Source organism: Ailuropoda melanoleuca, chromosome 2, assembly GCF_002007445.2.
Source record: "Ailuropoda melanoleuca isolate Jingjing chromosome 2, ASM200744v2, whole genome shotgun sequence".
NCBI classification, from domain to species: Eukaryota; Metazoa; Chordata; class Mammalia; order Carnivora; family Ursidae; genus Ailuropoda; species Ailuropoda melanoleuca.
Window position 1 is genome coordinate 114,266,077 of NC_048219.1, and position 12,865 is coordinate 114,278,941.

Below are 12,865 nucleotides of genomic sequence, written 5' to 3' on the forward strand. Positions count from 1 at the left end.
TGCTGGGCAGAAGCAGTGAGCCACAGCTCTCTGGCAGCCACATAATCAAAGACAGTAAATAACTGATACACTTAACAACCATTCTGATTCCCTACAGCCATTTTCTTTTGATTTCAGTACAGCAGTCAATAAATGACATGCAATATGCATTATTTTATTATGAAATAGGCTCTGTGTTAAGTGATTTTGCCCAACTGTAGACTAATGTAAGTGTTCTGAGCACATCTAAGGTAGGCTATGTTAGATATATTAAATGTATTTTCCAGTTACAGTATTTTCAACTTAGGATGGGCTTATCAACTCGTCATAATTCAAGGAGGATCTATGTAAGATTGTAAGAGATTTACAGTAATGATAAATCTCAAAATTGAAATAAAACCAAATCTATTACTTTATTTTTTATTTTATCTATTTTTATTTTATTTATTTATTATTTATTTATTTATTTATTTATCTCAGAGAGAGCGAGAAAGAGAGAAAGCGCAGCAGGGGGAGCAGCAGGCAGAGGGAGACACAGGCTCCTTGCTTAACAAGGAGCCGGGTGCAAGAATTGATCCCAGGACCCTGGGATCATGATCTGAGCCTAAGGTGTCCCTATTACCTTATATTTTAATTAAAATTTTCATTTTAATTTAGAATACATTTCAGGTCAGGTCTTTTTGGTTACTAGAATATTAGTTCAGAAAACGTTAGTATTGGGGCGCCTGGGTAGCGCAGTTGTTAAGCGTCTGCCTTCGGCTCAGGGCGTGATCCCAGCGCTCTGGGATCGAGTCCCACATCGGGCTCCTTGGCTGGGAGCCTGCTTCTTCCTCTCTCTTTCCCCTGCTGTGTTCCCTCTCTCGCTGTCTGTCTCTCTGTCACATAAATAAATAAAATCTTTAAGAAAAAAAAAAAAAGAAAATGTTAGTATTGTTAGGTATTTCAACAAGGGTTGCCATAAATTTTTATGAGAGTAATTTTTCCTTCAATGAAAGATTACTGCAAAAATGAAAAAGAAATACATCTCAAAGAAATTAAGATCAATGGTTTTTAAAATTTTTTTCTTGCATTATGATATTTAAATCTAAAGCTGTCGTGAACATTTCAATAGTAATTTTCTTCTGAAAGAGAAGCATCAAGAAACTAAGATCTAGTTCAAGGAATGAGACAGTTAATCAAAGCCCAGAATGAGGTTGTTGTACTGACAAACTACAAAAAGCATTAAAATACAATGTGTCCCAGTATAAACCACTATTCCCATTTCATTCTTATATCGTTGGGCATGCAAAAGGGAGATTAAATCAGTTGTGTATCATCTATATAGTTCAATGAAAAAAGTTGTAAAAAAATATGAATTACCTTTTGCTCTGTCAATGTAATGAAAGTTGTTTTGGATTATGGTTGTTTATAGCTTGTTTATATTGTTTATAACAATATTTCATAAGCTAATTTAATGATTATATTATTATTATATTCCAGTTATTTTGCAAGAACATTTTGCAACATTATTAGACTTTTTTCTTCCTCCTGTCTTCTAAATGCGTTGAGGTACTATTGAACTATTATTATTTGCTAGATTGGCATGAACACTTTCATACATAATTTACTCTGCTCACACAATATTACGGAGGGATTATAATTGGGTTTAAACGCTGAATTTATGCATAATTGTGGGGACTGGTTTAATGCGATGGACTTTTCTGTAGGGATTAACTTTGTATATTAGGATTCTTTTTTGGTCTCACTCTGTTTTCTGAATTTTGGGCACAGAAACATGTACAAATTGAAGGTAAAGACCAGTGGAGTATTTTAATGAGTATCTGGTCTGAGTATAATAAACTTAGGAAATAGGCATTTGAGCTAGGGTTTTGTTATTTTATGGGATGTACTGGTAGATAACGTTGTTTTATTTAAGGACAATCTTAGGACACTATACATGACATGTAGTAGTAAATAATATGTTGGTTTATTCCTCCAATTCCTGATACCTCCTATTCTCTATTCTTCCTTGTTGTTATTAGTAGCACATACAATCATTTGGCACACTTTTAATATTTTCCCATTAATTTGGTTGATTGGTTGATTATTTTGTTGATTTTTATTTTGATTATTGGTTGTTTATTATCTGGTTGATTATACCTAGAATGTAAGCTCTATGAGGACCAGGAATTTCGTTTTGTTGATTGCTGTATTTCAAGCACCTAATAAAGAGATTGCCTCATAGAAGGTGTTCAAAGTTTTGTCAAATTAACATCCTTAATATAAATAAACATAATGTGAGAAAGCACATATTTGAAATCTGTTTTAGAAATTAAGACATATGTACTAGAATTATGAAACTTCTATGTAGTGTTGGCAAACTTGTGTAAAGGATAATAACTATTTTAGATGTTTTAAGGCACAGAGTCTCTGTCACAACTAATTCAACTGTGTGGTTATAGTGCAAAAGCAGCTATGGATGATATATACATAAATCCCTGTGGTTGTGTTCTAATAAAACTTTATATATAAAAAGAAGCAGCAGATCCAATTTGGCTTACAGGTTATAGTTTGTTGGCCTCTGCTGTAATCAATCAATTAGCAAGCCAGTCCACATTTTTTTTTTTCTTTTAGACACCAAGAGGAGAAATGTGTATAGTATTACAGACTTCTTTGAATGGTTTGGAGCACAGGTTTGAAGCTTTTGACTTCTTTCTAGTGACATAGAAGCCACATTTTAATATGCACAGGACGCAAAAGCAATCAAACATAATCAAGCTATTGCTATAGCATACTATGTGACAAAATTTTCCCTAAAGTTCAAAGTCACTCAAAGAATGCAGTTATTTAGAAACAAGTTACTACAAATGACAGTGTAAACCACTTTTATTTTTTGTGTATGGCATGAATAGAAGATTATATATGATAAGCATTGCATAGAAAAATCATATTTGTGCTACTTTGAAATTTAGGACAAGCAAAATAAAAATGTCAGTGAGACTCTTAAAATATTTAGGTTTTTGTGAGATAATGTTATCTGTGTTTCTCCAAAATAACCCCTTCCAAGAACCAAGAAACAAAGCAAAACCTTGATTAAACATGCCTTTAAACCTTCACATTAAATTTTTCCCCCAAGTTTTTATTTAAATTCCAGTTAGGTAACATACAGTGTAATATTAGTTTCAGATGGAGAGTTTAGTGATTCAACACTTCCCTACAATACCCGGTATTCATCACCAGTGCCCTCCTTAATCCCCGTCACCTATTTAACCCATCCCCCTGTCCACCTCCCCACTGGTAACCATCAGTTTGTTCTCTATAGTGAAAAGTCTGTTTCTTGGTTTCCCTTTCTTCCTCCCCCCCCCACCACCCATGTTCATTTCTTCTGTTTCTTAAATTCCACATATGAGTGAAATCATATGTATTTGTCTTTCTCTGACTGACTTATTTCACTTAGCATATTGCTCTCTAACTCTATCCATGTCATTGCAAATGAAAAGACTTCATTATTTATGGCTAATACTCCATTGTGTATATATACCACCTCTTCTTTATCCATTCATCAGTTGATGGACATTTGGGATCCTTCCATAATTTAGCTATTGTTGATAATGCTGCTATAAACTTCAGAGTGTATATATCCCTCCGAATCAGCATTTTTATATCTTTTGGGTAAATGCTTGGTAGTGTAATTGCTAGATTGTAGGGTAGTTCTACTTTTAACTTTTTGAGGAACCTCTGTACACCTTTGCAGAGTGGCTGCACCAGTTTGCATTCGCAGAAACAATATAAGTCTCCACATCCTCACCAATAGCTCATATATCCTGTGTTAGTAATTTTAACCATTCTAATGGTGTGAGGCGGTATCTCATTATACTTTTGATTTGTAGTTACCTGATGACTAGTGATGTTAAGCATCTTTTCCTGTATGTATCAGCCATCTGTTTGTCTTCTGTCCATTTTTTTTTAACTGGATTATTTGTTTTTTGGGTGTTGAGTTTGATAAATTCTTTATGGATTTTAGATACTAACCCTTTATCAGATACGTCATTTGCAGCTATCTTCTCCCATTCTATAGGTTCCTTTTAGTTTTGTTGATTGTTTCTTCACTGTGCAAAAGCTTTCAATTTTGATGAAATCCCAGTAGTTTATTTTTGCTTTTGTTTCCCTTGCCTCAGGAGACATCTAGTAAGAAGTTGCTATAGCTGATGTTAAAGAGGTTACTGCCTTTGTTCTCCTTTAGGATTTGAATGGTTTCCTGTTTCACATTTAGGTCTTTAATCCATTTTGAATTTATTTTTGTGTGTGCTGTAAGAAAGTGGTCCCATTGCATTCTTTTTCATGTAGCTGTCCAGTTTTCCCAACACCATTTGTTGAAGAGACTGTCTTTTTTCCATTGGATGTTCTTTCCTGCTTTGTTGAAGATAAATCTTTACATTGAAACTCTTAGTCTTTTTTCTGTGTTCATTTCTCCAACTTTATTGAAAGCATAAACTACATTCAGAGTCTCTTTTTCTTTAACCTTCAGTCACCCTTAAACATATTATATTCTGACCCATAGAAATCACGCATTCTAGTCACAGTATCCATCTCAAAGCCAAATCCAGCAATTTCTATCTTCTTTTGCCTTGCTGACCACCTTGCAACTTCTTCTCACAACTCATTCTTTTGATGTCATTTCCTTTGTTTTACAGCAATATGATACATTTTTAGGCCTTGTTATTTTTCATTCAGCAATGTGCATTGTATTAAAATTACTTACCTATTAAGTAGAATCACTTGAGAGCAAATTAAACTCCATCATTTCCCTCAGATTGTTACTCATTATCAATTCTTGTCTGTGCTTTCAGATATGGCTTGCTCAGGATTTCAGCTTCTCAATGATAGATCTGAGGTTCACATCTAAAACTTCAGATTCTGACTCCAGTCTTCCACTATGCCAAGCTTCCTCTACATAGAAGCAACAGTTGTCCCTCCACTCAGCTATTTTGTGATCCAACAAGCATTTTTTTTAAGATGTATTTATTTACTTTAGAGAGAGAGGAAGAGAGAGAGCGTGTACATGCGAGCATGTTGCACACATGCTGGGAGGAGGGGCAGAGGGAAAGAATCTCAAGCAGATTCCCTACTGAGCATGGAGCCCCATGTGGGGCTTGCTCTCATGACCCTGAGATCATGACCTGAGCCAAAACCAAGAGTCAGCCGCTCTACTAACTGAGACACCCAGGTGGCCCCCAATAAGCATTTTGAATACTTCTTATATAGTAGATGCTATATGAATACTAAACTCCTATATGGCCTTTTTTGTGTGTGTGTGTGTGGCACTTTCTTGTAGTAGAAAGCAATCTGAAACGATCACGGTGATGTAATATGAGATTTATACCTAAACATTGAGGAAATGTTGATGGTAAAAGAATATATACCTGTGGTACACATGATTAGGGAAGTTGGAGAAGATAACTTTAGAGCTAAATCTTCAAACAATTAATTAAATAGAAGAACAAATGCTTTCTAAGGAGCAAAACAATATTCTGGGTAAAGCCTGGAGTACATAGGACAGTCAAAGAAGAGACGAGTCTTGTTGGATAATAATGACAAATACATTGAAAGTGTTTTGATATTAGGGACGGTGGAGGGGGTAGTACTAATGGTTGCAATAAAAGTTCATGAGAATTCTAAAATGAGGCTTTTTTTGTGCTACCAGGACATCCAAGTCTTTGATAAACAGTGATTTTAAAAACATCTGTCCTTTTGTGCATGGTAAAATTTCTTTGTCCGTGGTTATTTGTCCTCCCTTCTCTGCTCTACTAAGTAATTACTGAGGCAGGAATTCTCATTTTCTTTGTTTCCTTTAGAGAATATATATAGCACAGTCCTTCATAGTAGGAGTTATATAAATGTTTCCCAAATGAAGGAATCTCCCATTCAATTCCACCAAACAAACATCTTAACCCCTTGCCCACTGTTTATGCATAATTTACTAATATCCAACCAAGTTCATTTTACTTCTCTCTCTTTGAACTTCCCCAATCTAGAAGTAGATACCATGGAAAGTTTGCCATTTACCATCAAGACTGCCAGGAGCTGCATCCTTTACGTACAAAGCACCATGGATGAGCGTACTCCATAAGATGTGATACTCCATCACACAGTACACACAAAGACTTCATTTTCTGGTTTAAAAAAGTCGGGAAAATATGATAGGCTACACTAGAATGAAGTGAATGGCATTGCTGTTTTGGACCACTGATAGAAAGCCATTATTCATCAATTTTGTTCAGTCTGCCCAACTTCTGTGAAGCTCTTTAACAGAAGCATCACTGTTACATGAGAAGAAGAGTAAGGCTATTATCCTAACAAAGCTTTTGTAGTTGCCATCAATGTACAAACCTTGAATTTTTATCTTCATTAACTTAGGGCCATGAAATGTAGGCTTTCTATGCCTTCAAAGAGTCTGACTTTTTTTGTGAATTAGTACACACCCCATAATAATTAGAACATGATCATGACTCTTGAGTAATGCTTTTGAAGGGTTGCCATTAAATAGGCTTTTTATTTCTGATCCACACAGCACAACACAAAATGAACTTGATGCTGGTGGTAATTATCTAGTGAACTTAGTCATTGTACAAAGTCAGGCTGGAAATTTATATTGAAATAACCCCTGTTATCTTTGTGACTGGTTATCTAAGAATATAAATGCTTATTTTCACCAAATGAATTATAAACAAAATGCTTTTTATCAAAGTGAACTTTTAAAGGCATTATGATAGAAATCAAAATAGTGCTTACTTTTGGGAGGGGCATTAACAAGGACATTAACAAGCTCTTAACATATTAAGAGCTCATAATATAGAATATAAATATTAAGATTTGGATGCCCACTAAGATTTTTAAGGATTTCAGAAATATAATATGGCATACATTTGTGGTATTTGAAAGTTAAATTTTATGTAAAAGTCTCATGTTGATTAGATATGGATTTTCAGCTTCACATTACATTCTTGATTAGATTCATGTATGTGAGATGATAACTTTTATTTGCATGTACAAAAATAAAGGTCATCTGTGGGCATAGGTAAATGCTATAGCCATGTAGTGTTTATGCCTTAGCCATACCCTTGTTAGAATAATTAACAGCAAACTTTTATTTAGACCTTTTTAAGAGAGGTGATAATTTAGCACAGGTTCTATTTTCCCATCTTTAACTTAAAACAGGATCATATACTTTCTACACGTGGTTATTTTCCATTGGGTGCAACATGTGTAGTTAAAAAGCAAAAACAAAACAAAAAACTTTATCAAAGACCACACCAAAGTTACTTCACATTATTCAGGCACAAACATCCCTTTTTCCTTAGTTGAAGCTTATTACCTCCACCACTGTGAGGAATTATATATTTCTTCTGTCTTGTTTTGTTTTTCCCCCCATAAAGATTTTGTTTAACCTTGACTGTGTAACACTTCTCAGGCTTTTCTGACCTTCCTTACTCATACATATGTTGTTCTTACATACCAGTTGTGAGCTCTGTGAAAGACGTAATTACATCTTTATAGTCTCAAAAGGATGTAGTACAATACCTTAAATTCAATAACCAATTGAAAACTGTTTGTCTCAAAGTCAGGTGCTTTGAATAAATACTTATTTTTACCACTTTTAAAATAGAATTTTCTCAATAATTCTTGTAGGTATATGGAAAGAGAAGTAACCTGTCACATAACTGAGCTTGTAAGTGCCACTAGTAACCCTTGGTTTACAGCTCTTTTGATCCCAGGGACAGTCAGTCAAGAAAGGTGAGATTATCTGCCTACTTTCCCTTTTCTGCCAAACCCATAAAGTGTTTTTTTCAAAGACTGCCTTTTCCACACAAGTGCCTTCTCCCCCATCCTCACCTTAGTCTTAGCAAATGTCTTTGCTTCCTACATCATAGAGTTAAAAAAAAAGTCACTAGACCTGAATACTTTAATCTTTTCTCTTCTATGATACACGTATTTCCATCCAAATCCAGACTTAATATTTCCCACCCCTATCTATGGAAAAAAGTCTGTCCTTTGATTAAAACTATTCCTTCCAGGGGCGCCTGAGTGGCGCAGTCGTTAAGCGTCTGCCTTCAGCTCAGGGTGTGATCCCGGCATTCTGGGATTGAGCCCCACATCAGGCTCCTCTGCTAGGAACCTGCTTCTTCCTCTCCCACTCCCCCTGCTTTGTTCCCTCTCTTGCTGGCTGTCTCTCTCTGTCAAAATAAATAAATAAAATCTTAAAAAAAAAAAAAAACTATTCCTTCCGCCTCTGTCTTTTCTGATATTTTCTTCCCATAATTATTTATTCTTTCCAGTATCTTCATTACCCCTTTCCCTCCTTGCATAAATGTGGTCATGCTCTATCCTCAAACATAAAATTGCTCCCAGGTTAGGCTTCTCTCTATAATTTACCACCCATGCTTCTACAAAAATAGTCTAAACCAGGGATGGACAAACTTTCTCTTGAAGTGTAGGCAGAGACTCTTTTAGCCTTTGCAGGGCAGAGTTGACATACCTGCTCAACTCAGTAAGTGCACATAGTTCTTTTTCCTCCTCTCTTATTCTCCACTGTCACCCAATTCCAACTATTTTCTCTACCTGATTATTATAGTATTCTCCCTGAATTATCTCTTTGAATAGATTTTTCATTGTCCTATATCTCCCTCTTCAGTTTTTACTTTTTAACATTACCAGTGATATCTTTGCAAATTGTTAACATTGTGTAAATCCATGCTTAGAATCAGTTAATGGATTGTCCTTGAAAATGAAATAGTAACTCAATCCTCAATCCAATTGTGGGAGGGGGGGGTGGTGGTGGAGAAAAGTCAACACTTCCTGATCTGATCCCTTTTACCTCTTTAATCTGTTCTCCCAACTGTAGACAGAATAACCCTTCTAAAAAGTGTTTGGCCTATGCCAGTCTCCAATATCTATGTATGTCTTATTGGGACTATTCTAATTTGGCCCTTCTTCTCTCTCAACTTCATTCCTTTATCTTTATTGCACTTTCTGCTTCTGTATTTGCATTTCCTCAGAACCAGTGTTTTACTACTGCTCATATTCCATTTCCCTGACTGCCTTATCTCAGGGTCTTTGCATAAACCACTTAACTCTGCTTGGACTTCCCTCCTTCCTTTTCTCTAACCTACCTCTTCTCTCTCAATGACCACATCCCCTACTCTTTCTCCCTGAACTGTCAAAACTATTATGTATACCTCTTACATATTCTTATATCGCTCTTCACTTTCCTTTGTCATCTATATTGTAAGCATCAGTTTATTTGTCTGCATATCTCTCTGGACATTAAGTTCCAGACATTATGTTCCAGACTTAAAGCTATGACTTATTCTTAATTACATAGTAACTAATTAACATATATATAAGATAAATGAATAAATGAATGAATAATCACAGTGTTGATGATGAGAAATAATTGCAGTGTTGATGAGAGATAATAGAACATCATAAATATTTCAGGAAGAAGCTGTCTTCAAACTCCCTTTTCTCCTACTTGATAGAATAAAAGATTATGTAGATTGAGTTAAACATATGAACTATTTAATGACTATTGAACTCTGTATAGAATTTATAAATATATTTCAAGCACTTTATAGCTCAAAATATTACAGTGTAGCTTTTTTTCATGTAGTTAATCTTATATTGTTTTTAGAATCATCTTCACTATCTTCCCAATTTTCTGTATGGATTTGACAATAGTTGTTTGAATTTTTCTATGTAGAGGTATCTGGGCAGTTTAGAAATACAGAAGAATCTTCCTAGAATGGACAAAAGATATGAAAAGGAAATGGAAAAGATTGACAAAGAAGTAGAGAATTCAGAATGTGTGTAGTGTCATGACTCAGTTGAAAGACTTAACATCAAAACTGAAAAACTGGTGTTGATATAGTTTTTTTTTTAAATTTTGTTGTATAATTATTTGAACATCATCAGAGTATTTTAAAGAAAATTAGAAAATACAGCAGAGCAGACTCTTTATTTGTTGGATAATTTTAAGGTGAGAACAATGAAACAGACCTGTGTATTTCTATAAACTTATTTAAATACCAGGGAAGTCAATTAAATGTTGCTTAATTTTTATAAGTCTTTTAATGAAGTTAATTCTAAAAACCACCATGTCTGTGTCTCTGAGATTTCTTTTGGCCAACAAATGCACAAAAATAAAAAGAAGGCATAGATTCCCTCTGCTACACATGAAGTATGAAGTTAAATACACATACACACAGGCACATAAGCACTCATATAAAGAGCTTTTACTGTTTAGTTTCAAGGAACATGCTGCTCACTTTTTTCTACTTGGAAAATAGTTACAATATATCTTCCTTGCTTATTTAGACTTGATATTTGAAAACAAGCATTCTGCTTTGCTTTCCTATCCAGGTCTCCTTTTTGTTTTCAACACATTTTTTTCCTCATTTCTGAGAGCAACAGTGCTAAATGAGAGTGGATTATAAGTATGTCAATAAAACATGCCTACACAGATTGAAAAGGTTTGTCATCTGTATGCGTGATTAGCTGACTAAAAAAGTTACCAGTCACTTGTTAAGGTTCTAAAATAAAAGGCAATAATTCACTGATCTAGAAAGGCATTTAGGTGATCTGTATTTTCTCTACCGTCTCTTTTAATGTTTTAGGATGAAATGGCAATGAGAATAGTAGAAGGGAAAAAAATGTAGTCTAGGGTGACAGGATAATCAGTGTGCTGTATGTCAGGAAGTCTGCTTCAGAGACTGGCTTTCATAATGTTGAGGAAGGAATATATAATTATAGTCCGTCTGAGTATCCAAAAATACCAAACCCATGACAACAGACACATATTATGTCTAACCAGGTATCCAATGAATTAGTAGAAGACAATAGTGCTGATTTACCAAGCTTAATCCTGTATTAACTATCTGTTAGAGAATATTTTATTTATTAGAATGGCAACATGCAGATTTAGATTGTTCCTTTCTGGAGTCTTATCTAAGTTCTAATGTTTCCTGTATGTGTAATATAGGAACATACCATAGCATGAGAAGATAGGAAGGAATGACTGCATAAGGGAGGCTTCAGGGGAAGCCAGAAATGGCACTCTGGCAAGCAAGGGGAAAACCATTTAAATAGAGAATAAAGATAAAAATAGGGAAGTGAAAAAACTAACATAAGCAATGAATTCATGTAAGAGAAAAAGTCTTGGCCTGAGGTTAGAGGATAGTGGTATTTTATAGTAAAGTAACAAGTTTCAGAATAACCTAGGGAACAAAATACATGGCTGAGGATGTGATATAAGTGATCCTCTATGCACACAACCAAATCCTAGAAGGGTAATCCAGATAGCCAAAATCTTTTATTATCCAATGGAAATAAATGAATACTATATATTTAGATGCTGGTGGCAATTTAAGCACAGAATTCCTGTTAATTAACTATATATTTAGATTTTTTTTTTGGTCAGAGGAGGGTTTGTCCATATTTATTTATTTGTTTCTTTCTTATTTTAGGTAAGTTTTATGCCCGACATGGGGCTTGAACTCACGACCCTGAGATCAAGAGTTGCATGCTCTACCAACTGACTGAGCCAGCCGCCTCGGGTTTGTCCATATTTTAGAAAGTCTCAAGTATACTGGGAGAAAGAGAATATCATAAGAAACTTCTTCTCTGGGGGATGTCTGTAACCACCTCCATTGATTGTAGAAGATACTTTATTTCTCAAAACAGCTTGATCTGTGAGAAGCAGCTACAAGAAAATTCCAAGAATTTCTAGTTTGCTTTAGAACATCTGTCATGACTTTGGGTGAAATTTCACATATATTTTCTGCCTACATTTTACTTCTGGGCAGGAGCCAGACTCCCTGATATGATGCCTCTAACCTACATAGGGCATATATTAATGTCCGTAGTGGTTAAATTGAATTCCTCACTTACTCGATGTGAGTTGAAGCAGGTATTACACATTCACCTCTCTGGGTAGAGATGTTGATAGGGATTAGAACAGAGGTTTCTCCAAAAATAATCTCAAAGCATCTCCTCTTTCACCTTACACTTGAACTGGCTGAGAGGTACATCAACTGTGGACTGGTTTTTTCCATTTCTTTGGTAAATTCTGTAGTTTGGTCAGTTATCTTTGATAAGAGCATCTTTCTCATGTTGGATGAAATTGCAATAATAATTGTAAAGCAGTTTGGCTGGGTATAGAATTACTAGATGAGAAATAATAATCCTTGAGAATTATCTTTTAATATATGCTTAAAATTAATAATTCTTGAGAAATTTGAAATTTTGTTGTAGAAAATTCAAATCCAAATCAGAAATTTCCATAATTTTGCCAGAGGGTCAGAATGGAGTATTCCTGACTTTAATTATTTGAAAGCCAAAATGAAAAAAGGTGTTGAGAATCTTACTCAAGAATATAGATTTTTCACTTAATACCTCTCTTTTTAGCCCTCATTCCTAACTTTTATTTATGCCTGAATCTTGGACATCTGGTTACTTTCTTCATGGAGTAATCCTCTCATATCATCTCTCACTGTGATAGCGTGAACAAAATTTTCAACCAGTCCTTCTTTTTCATCCACATTCCATACACCTGCTTTGTTCTACATGTAATTTTTGAATGTCTCTGGATTCTTCAGCCCCCCAAAATTTCTTGATTCTCATTAACTTCTTTCTATGCAACAGAGACTATTTTAGCTTTCCATGCACCACTAAATTAGTTACAACTCCTTCATTTGCTTTGGAACATTTGTCATTTCCTTTCATTAGCAGCTAGCTTTTCTGTTTTTTTTTGTCCTTGAATATGTAACATTTTCCCCTCTAATATGTTTAGGAGGTAGTTTAGTGGAAGAAGAAGGAGGTAGAACAGAGATCAGTGTGTGTTCTCAATCCA